This window comes from Xenopus tropicalis, chromosome 2 (genome assembly GCF_000004195.4).
Source record: "Xenopus tropicalis strain Nigerian chromosome 2, UCB_Xtro_10.0, whole genome shotgun sequence".
NCBI classification, from domain to species: Eukaryota; Metazoa; Chordata; class Amphibia; order Anura; family Pipidae; genus Xenopus; species Xenopus tropicalis.
Genome location: NC_030678.2, coordinates 176,613,745 through 176,623,592, shown reverse-complemented (window position 1 = coordinate 176,623,592; position 9,848 = coordinate 176,613,745). Strand labels below are relative to the sequence as shown.

At 44.4% G+C, this 9,848-nt stretch overlaps 1 long non-coding RNA gene across 1 annotated transcript; it reads right to left on the bottom strand.

Moving 5' to 3' along the window:
- Positions 1-2,863: 2,863 nt before the first annotated feature.
- Positions 2,864-9,197, bottom strand: LOC116408717. Its single transcript, XR_004221176.1, has 2 exons — positions 9,155-9,197; positions 2,864-2,945 (listed from the first exon to the last, which is right to left on the bottom strand). It is a non-coding gene; the product is annotated as an uncharacterized LOC116408717 (long non-coding RNA).
- Between the last annotated feature and the right edge of the window lie 651 nt (positions 9,198-9,848).

The following is a 9,848-nucleotide window of genomic DNA, read 5'->3' as shown; positions in this document are numbered from 1 at the left end:
GCTATGCCCGCCAGCAAGTGTACCAGCCGCCTATACACAGCACCCCCACCCACCCCACTGCCCCCCAGATCGACACTACGCGGTGACGTACAGTCCTTAATCCACTGATTGGTCAGAGCGCAGCAGTGGCCCCGCCTTCCATCTGCGCTTGACTTCAGATAGTGTAGGGGATCAGAGAACCCTGTCCCCTGTTTTCTCAGTCTGTGATCTCATCCAGCCTAGCTACAGCCTGGGGAGGGATCCGGTTGGCTGGCTGCCCCAGTGCACGTCTGGGAGAGGTGTGCCTAAGCTTTGGAGCCAAAAATCTAGGGGCGGGCCCAGCAGCTTATAAAGGGAGCCCCTGCTGTTGTTTGCCAGAGTTGAAAGAGATACAGTGTGAGCAGCCATATTGTGTGTTAGACTTGAAAGGAAAAAGTCTGCTGGGCTGCCAGGAAGGAATCAGTCCTCTGTGGTATCTCTTGTGTGTGTCCCCCTGCTGTGAACAGGTATTGCTCGTTTGCCTGCTACGTGGAGCAGCCACCTTTATAAAGGGAAGGTACTCTGGGGCAGGTAGCGCTACCTGGGGGGACTAAGAGCTCTTGGGAAGGGACTGAACTAACCTAAGGGTTGTGGTTTATCCGGATCCAAGTGGGGATTGGGCATCTATAGAGACTGTCTGTGCCAGCTGTGGATAAACTACATGGGTTCCTCAGAGCAGGAAAATCAGTTATACATAAAGTGTTAACTTCCAACTCCAACAGTTATATAAAGTTTAACATTTCTGCAAAAGCTGTGTGTGATTATTTCCTAGTGGAAATCCCCTAGAGGTGTGTTCCTCAGTGTCCACTAGGTGGAGGCACTGCGCTGTTCCCAGTTCCCAGTATCAATATTCTTTGAAGAACACACATCTCCTGAAAATACAGCCCATATATAAGTGAATGTGCCAAGAAAGGGTTACAATAGTATAAACTACAATTCCCAAACACGCTTGCCTGGACAATCCGCTTTCAGTTGCCGGGATAACTGTCCCTCGGCATGCTGGGAATTGTAGTCTATACCGCTCCGCTGGAAAGTAAAATGATAGCGTCCGCGGGTTGCTAGGAGACAAGAACTTCCGGGAGGGACATGCATCGAGAAACGGGAGCCGGGATAGGAACAGCCGGCAATGAGCCCTCACCGGTTATTGTTATATATGTATTATGTGTGTATATATAAACCTAGAGAATAGCATAGCTGTAGTCTCTGCCCCCTAGTGGTGACTGCGGGTGATGGAATCTGTAGGGCACTTATGTTCCTGTTACGGGCTATGGCCATAAGAACTCATGCAGACAATTATGGCTCCAATCAATATACTGTATTCTGTACATAGTGTCACATGGTGCTGGGCATGGTGCCCCCCGGCTTAATGTATTATATACACATTGGTATTGTGCTATACTGGCATCTGTACCAACAGGGAAACCTGCAGCCCATCTCCATGCTTCTGCCCACATACCCCCTTATTCACTATACCAGCATAGGGATTCCCCTGTACTAAGCACAATTCAGCAGGAACAGCCCCCTAAGTTTGCCCATAGCCTGTACAGAGAGATACCATAAAACTATGGCACATAGGGATTCCCCTGTACTAAGCACAATTCAGCAGGAACAGCCCCCTAAGTTTGCTCATAGCCTGTACAGAGAGAAACCATAACACTATGACACATAGGGATTCCCCTGTACTAAGCACAATTCAGCAGGAACAGCCCCCTAAGTTTGCTCATAGCCTGTACAGAGAGAAACCATAACACTATGGCACATAGGGATTCCCCTGTACTAAGCACAATTCAGCAGGAACAGCCCCCTAAGTTTGCTCATAGCCTGTACAGAGAGAAACCATAACACTATGGCACATAGGGATTCCCCTGTACTAAGCACAATTCAGCAGGAACAGCCCCCTAAGTTTGCTCATAGCCTGTACAGAGAGAAACCATAACACTATGGCACATAGGGATTCCCCTGTACTAAGCACAATTCAGCAGGAACAGCCCCCTAAGTTTGCTCATAGCCTGTATAGAGAGAAACCATAACACTATGACACATAGGGATTCCCCTGTACTAAGCACAATTCAGCAGGAACAGCCCCCTAAGTTTGCTCATAGCCTGTACAGAGAGAAACCATAACACTATGGCACATAGGGATTCCCCTGTACTAAGCACAATTCAGCAGGAACAGCCCCCTAAGTTTGCTCATAGCCTGTACAGAGAGAAACCATAACACTATGGCACATAGGGATTCCCCTGTACTAAGCACAATTCAGCAGGAACAGCCCCCTAAGTTTGCTCATAGCCTGTACAGAGAGATACCATAAAACTATGGCACATAGGGATTCCCCTGTACTAAGCACAATTCAGCAGGAACAGCCCCCTAAGTTTGCTCATAGCCTGTAGAGAGAGAAACCATAACACTATGGCACATAGGGATTCCCCTGTACTAAGCACAATTCAGCAGGAACAGCCCCCTAAGTTTGCTCATAGCCTGTACAGAGAGATACCATAAAACTATGGCACATAGGGATTCCCCTGTACTAAGCACAATTCAGCAGGAACAGCCCCCTAAGTTTGCTCATAGCCTGTACAGAGAGATACCATAAAACTATGGCACATAGGGATTCCCCTGTACTAAACACAATTCAGCAGGAACAGCCCCCTAAGTTTGCTCATAGCCTGTATAGAGAGAAACCATAACACTATGGCACATAGGGATTCCCCTGTACTAAACACAATTCAGCAGGAACAGCCCCCTAAGTTTGCCCATAGCCTGTACAGAGAGATATAATTCATCTAATTATTAAAAAGGCATCTAAACATAGATAGAAATAAGTAAAAGAAACTTGCGTTTTTTCATGGATGTGGGAGAAACTTGCATAAGGAGACAGAAATGTGCAGGAAATATTCTCCCCGGGGCAGGAAACAGGGATTCTATTCTGTAAGACACACAGGGGAGACAGTGATTCAGTCTCTCATGATACAATCACACCAATACCTGCGCATGGAGACATTTATTTTTAAAGGCAAATTGACCTGTAAACAAAACCTGTATGTAGTGGGTCTCCCCGAGTGAAGGCTCAGTCTTTCACGCTGTCCCCCCACATTCACTAATCACTGAGACCTCTTTGCACCTCCCAGAATTCCAAGCACAACGACACTTTGTCTGTGGCCAAACCAAGGGGAATTTCACTCTGCCCTGCAGGTTTCTTTCCAACTGCACCATCGGGCTGGCTACTGGCAGAATAGGGGGACCCACAGTGCCCTGGTTGTCATGGTGATACACACGGAGTGGTGCTGATGCAGAATGGGCCAAGGCAGAGTAAGGGCAAGACACTGAACCCCCAGCAATATTACCCCAGGCTAAGGCAGCCATTTCTACAGCTTGAAACCCACTGGGGGTTATTTAGAAACAATGGGCCAGGAAATTCACCTGCAGTGTTTTTATTTTATGCAGAACTTGCCCTTTAATCTGGGTGAAACCACCTTGTGCCACACTGAGCCCCGCCCTCCCCCCAAACCACCCTGGCACCGCCCTCCCCCCCAAATCACCCTGGCCTGACCTCCCCCCAAACCACCCTGGCCCCGCCCTCCCCCCCCAAACCACCCTGGCGTGGTGGTGTAAGAGCATACCTCCCAACATTTGAAAAATGAAAAGAGGGACAAAAAGATTCAGCGTGCGCAGCGTGGCAATTTTTTGACCACGCCCACTTTTGTGGCCACGCCCCAATGCCCCCCATAGAAAGTGCCCCCCATACACAGTGCCCCCAATAGAGACAGCCCCCCCTACACAGCGCTCCCAATTGAGACAGTCCCCCCATACACAGTGCCCCCTGTTGAGACAGTCCCCCCCAAAAACAGTGCCATAGACACTGTGACAGGGACAATTTAATAGCCGGCATCATAAATCATGCAAAAAAGAGGATTTGTGGGGAAATGTGAATGTAGCCAGTAATTAAAAAGGACAGCAATGTTTTGCCATTTCTAGGCGCCATCATTGCCGGGACATTATGAGGTTAAGTGACTCTGTCCAGGGTCACAAGGTGGGTCGGTGCTTATCTTACATCAGTGGTTGCTGAGTTTCTAATTACCCCCTGGGGGGCTCTGCTGATCCATGGGTCTCAGCCACATCGGTCCAAGCAGGGCTCCCAGGGCGGGAATTAACCCACGGCAGTGGTTGCTGAGTTCTAATTACCCCCTGGGGGCTCTGCTGATCCATGGGGTCTCAGCCACATCGGTCCAAGCAGGGCTCCAGGGCGGGAATTGAACCCACGGCCCATCGGTGCAAGGCGAGCTCCTTACCGCTGCACTATCCTTTCCTCCTCCCACTTGTAGCATGTTTTTTCGTAATCTTGTCTTCTGCATATTGGCGGTTGGTGTATCCTAACCGACTGACTGAAACACTCAGGGTTACAGCCTGCTGCTTGCCCCAAGCCCTATATAACTAGGGGGGCTGTTTAACCCTTTTAATGCAGCCATTTTGCCCCCGCAGAGGGCAATTAACCGCCCAAAAATCCATTGACTTAACATTGAGGCCAACTTTCACGGATTGTAGCGCAGAGAGGGAATTTTTTAGAAACTTGAAATTTACCACATTTGAAGAGGTTTGAAATCTGTGTGAGAAGATACCCCGCACAAGGGTAAAGTTTTACCCCCGGGGCAAGAGAGGTCCCCAAATTTGCCCCATTGACTTATAATGGGGATTTTGGCAAAATAACTAGTTTGTCGTAGACCCATGAATCAGGTGTCAAACTGTGCGGCTATATTCGGGATGGCGGTGCTATGGCTTTTCTGAGGATGGGCAGTTAATTGCCCCAGCTGGGGGGCAATTAAACCACCATTTGTCGTAGACCCATGAATGAGGTGTCAAACTGTGCGGCTTATTTGGAAATGGCGGTGCCTATGACTTTTCTAGGGGGTGGGCGGTTAATTGCCCCAGCAGGGGGCAAGCACCACTCACATTTTTCTTCAGGAAATGTCCCTCTCTAGTTGGAAAGTACTATCCCTTCTGATGGTGCCAATACCAAACACATATAGTTTTATGGAGAATTCCCACGTGTATAGGCCACAAACTCCCGGCAGGGCACTGCCAAATTCCCAAAACACTGCGCCAGAAAGCTGCATACTTTAGATTTAAAGGCCAAATCTTCCACTAACAGAAAGTTTATCCCAGAAAATGATACATTTTTGGAAAGAACAGATTCTGGGGGAATCCAGAATAGGTAGAACTGTCTGTCTGCTCCAAACTACCAAGTCGCAATGCTTTCCTGAACTTATTGGTTTTTATCAAAATATGTGAATTTTTTGAAAAATCGCTTCAAAGCTTCTATAGAATCTGATCTCCTACAGGCCATAAAGTAACCAGATAAACCCCCTAAATATGAACGCCAGGGGTCCCCTGAACAGTTTGATGCCCCAATATGTATAGGTTTACCTAAGTATGTGGCATGTAGGGGCCCCCAATGGGAACCCCCATATGTACTGTCATTTCAGCTCCTGCAAAATCAACACATTTACATCATTATATTTGGGATAAAGCTACAAAAAATTACGCCCACCCCAGAAACCCATTTATATTTGGAAAATACAACATTCTTGATAAATAGGTAAAGTTATTTTTCTACACCAAAGTACCACATGGCAAAGCGAAGCTAAAAAACAGATCAGGAACACTAAATACGGGATAAAAAATGCAATAAAACCACAAAAATTGTGCAAATTAGTGAAACAGCAAATAAGTCACACGGCTGTGAAAATAAACAGTTTTTTAGGGAAAAAACCAAAGACAAAGGCGTAAAATAAATAAGTAAAAAAAATGTTTGTGTGTGTTTGTGTATACATGTGTGTACCCATCCAAAAAGTGTTGTGACAGTGATGTGTGTGTATATGAGTGTATAAAAGTGCGCTACGTATGCAAATTAAAAAAACCTGTTCTAATATGTGTGCGTCTAAGTGTGTGTAAGTGTGTATAATAGTGTAAAGAAAGGGCACTTACCTGGAGTGAAGCTCAGTGTAACTGTCAGATCAATTGTAAGCTCTGCTGTTTTGCTTGGTTTAACCCAGTCTCCATTTCACACCTCTGGTGGGGGGCACATAGGGGGGTCAGTAACAGGTTAACGGGGATTAGCAGCCTCATTGTTAGGGGGCAAGTCTCTGTCTAACCCTAGAACAATAGGGGCAAAAAGCCTCATTAACATTTTATAAACACGTAAATCACTGATTAAACACAAAGTTGAATTGATATCTTGTATATAAAGCCTTTTTGCCTCACATTTGCATTGTTATGGGAGTTTTAGCTTAATGAATGAGGCAATAATAACATTCTGAGTGAATATATTGTATACATTTTTATTTAAAGGAAAAGTAAAACCTCCCAGGCAAAATTTTAGTTTTAGCAGCAGCGCCCCCTCTGTTTAACAGACAAATTCACAAAAGTGAAAATTCACAAAAACTGTCTGTTTGGTGAATACGGTGGAAAATCCGACAAATCTGTCTCTAATTTTATTCTGTCTCAGTATCACCCCTTTTGTGAATTCCCCCAATAGAGTCTGTGAGTGAGGGGCTCAGTAATGCAGTGGCACAGTTGGCTGTTGGCTGGTTGCTAGGGTCCAAATTATCCTAGCAACAAGACATTGATCAGTGACCCCTATTTAAAAGCTGGAGAGAGAGGAAGAAAGCAAATAATTCAAAAACTATAACAAAGAAAAAAACGAAGGCCAATTGCAAAGTTGCTTGGAATTAGCCATTCTATAACATAGTAAAAGTTAACTTAAGGTGAACTACCCCTTTAGGAGATTCCCACACCTTGTGTCTCAACCCTTTCTCCTTGTAGATTGTAAGCTCTTTTGGGCAGGGCTCCCTTCCTCTCCTGTATCGGTTACTGATTGCTGTATATGTTACTCCTTGTAGAGTGTAAGCTCTTTTGGGCAGGGCTCCCTTCCCCTCCTGTATCGGTTACTGATTGCTGTATATGTTACTCCTTGTAGAGTGTAAGCTCTTTTGGGCAGGGCTCCCTTCCCCTCCTGTATCGGTACCCCCAACACTCCCTCCCAGATAACACAATAAAAGAGGATAGAATGGAACCTCCCAAACCAAGAAACTGAAACTAGCTACAATGAAATACCGAAAACCTTCCTTAAAAATCTCAGACCATGACTATATGATATGCTTTTCTGTGTACGAAATAATAGCAACGTATCTACATAGACAGGGACCCCCCGAGGTAATCAGAAGAATCCTTGAGTACCCTAGTTGGTTATTTTGTTTTTCCTTCTATCTTTCCCCATCTTTACATCCCCCTCTTTTTGTAACTACCCCCACTTCTTTTCTTTCCTATTTTGTTTTCTTATTCCTAAGCGACTATGTATAATGTTTTATTTACTTTTGCTAACCTGTGAAAATCTGTAAAAATCAATAAAAATATCAGTTACAAAAAAAAAAACAAAAAAAAAGGGACAGCAATGTTTTGCCATTTCTAGGCGCCATCATTGCCGGGACATTATGAGGTTAAGTGACTCTGTCCAGGGTCACAAGGTAAGGGGCCCAGTGGGGCGGGTGGTGCCTTACATCAATGGGTCCTGAGTTAGACTCCTGCCCTGGGGGCTCTACTTACATTGGGGCTCAATTCTGATACCGTCCCTACCCATCCCCATCAGAGCTGAGACCCATTGATGTAGGCAGGGCTCCCAGGCGGGAATCGAACTCACGGCCCATCGGTGTAAGGCAGTCTCCCTACCCGCTGAGCTATCCTTCCTCCTCCCACTTGTAGCATGCTTTTTCGTAATCTTGTCTTCTGCATATTGGCGGTTGGTGTATCCTAACCGACTGACTGAAACACTCAGGGTTACAGCCTGCTGCTTGCCCCAAGCCCTATATAACTAGGGGGGCTGTTTAACCCTTTTACTGCCAGCCATTTTGGTCAAAGTGGAACATGTATTGCCAGTCAATTTAGGGGCCTTAGCTTGGGGGGACTTTTAGTTTACCCAGGAAAACTATATATTGTTTTTTTCAGGACAACCTAAGGTTTCAATATATGGTAGAATTTTTCTGTAATTCCAATTCTGTAACAAGATATAGGCAAAAATAATTGTATGCATGAAACTGATACAACTGATTTGGAAAGTACTATCCCTTCTGATGGTGCCAATACCAAACACATATAGTTTTATGGAGAATTCCCACGTGTATAGGCCACAAACTCCCGGCAGGGCACTGCCAAATCCCCAAAACACTGCGCCAGAAAGCTGCATACTTTAGATTTAAAGGCCAAATCTTCCACTAACAGAAAGTTTATCCCAGAAAATGATACATTTTTGGAAAGAGCAGATTGTGGGGAATCCAGAATAGGTAGAACTGTCTGTCTGCTCCAAACTACCAAGTTGCAATGCTTTCCTAAACTTATTGGTTTTTATCAAAATATGTGAATTTTTTGAAAAATCGCTTCAAAGCTTCTATAGAATCTGATCTCCTACAGGCCATAAAGTAACCAGATAAAACCCCCCTAAATATGAACGCCAGGGGTCCCCTGAACAGTTTGATGCCCAATATGTATAGGTTTAGCTAAGTATGTGGCATGTAGGGGCCCAATGGGAACCCCCATATGTACTGTCATTTCTGTCATTTCAGCTCCTGCAAAATCAACACATTTACATCATTATATTTGGGATAAAGCTACAAAAAAGTACCCTCACCCCAGAAAGCCATATATTTTTGGATAATACACATTCTGATGAATTTAAAATAGGTAAAGCGAAGCTAAAAAACAGATCAGGAACACTAATACAGGGATAAAAATGCAATAAAACCACAAAAATTGTGCAAATTAGTGACACAGCAAAATAAGTCACACAACAGCGTAATTAGTGGTCAGAATATCTGATCCAATAGTCAGGCTGTCAAAATAAACAGTTTTAAGGGAAAAAACAAAGACAAAGGGGTAAAATAAATAAGTAAATAAAAAATGTGTTTGTGTGTGTTTGTGTATACATGTGTGTACCCATCTAAACGTTGTGTGACAGTGTGTGTGTGTATATGAGTGTATAAAAGTGCGCTAACGTGTGCAAAATTAAAAAAACAAACAAACCTGTTCTAATATGTGTGCTCTAAGTGTGTGTAAGTGTGTATAATAGTGTAAAGAAAGGGCACTTACCTGGAGTGAAGCTCAGTGTAACTGTCAGATCAATTGTAAGCTCTGCTGTTTTGCTTGGTTTCACCTGTTCTCCATTTCACACCTCTGGTGGGGGCCCCATTGGGGGATCATTAACAGGTTAACTGGGATTAGCAGCCTCATTGTTAGGGGGCAAGTCTCTGTCTAACCCTAGAACAATAGGGGCAAAAAGCCTCATTAACATTTTATAAACACGTAAATCACTGATTAAACACAAAGTTGAATTGATATCTTGTATATAAAGCCTTTTTGCCTCACATTTGCATTGTTATGGGAGTTTTAGCTTAATGAATGAGGCAATAATAACATTCTGAGTGAATATATTGTATACATTTTTATTTAAAGGAAAAGTAAAACCTCCCAGGCAAAATTTTAGTTTCAGCAGCAGCGCCCCCTCTGTTTAAAAGACAAATTCACAAAAGTGAAAATTCACAAAAACTATCTGTTTGGTGAATACGGTGGAAAATCCGACAAATCTGTCTCTAATTTTATTCTGTCTCAGTATCACCCCTTTTGTGAATTCCCCCAATAGAGTCTGTGAGTGAGGGGCTCAGTAATGCAGTGGCACAGTTGGCTGTTGACTGGTTGCTAGGGTCCAAATTATCCTAGCAACAAGACATTGATCAGTGACCCCTATTTAAAAGCTGGAGAGAGAGGAAGAAAGCAAATAATTCAA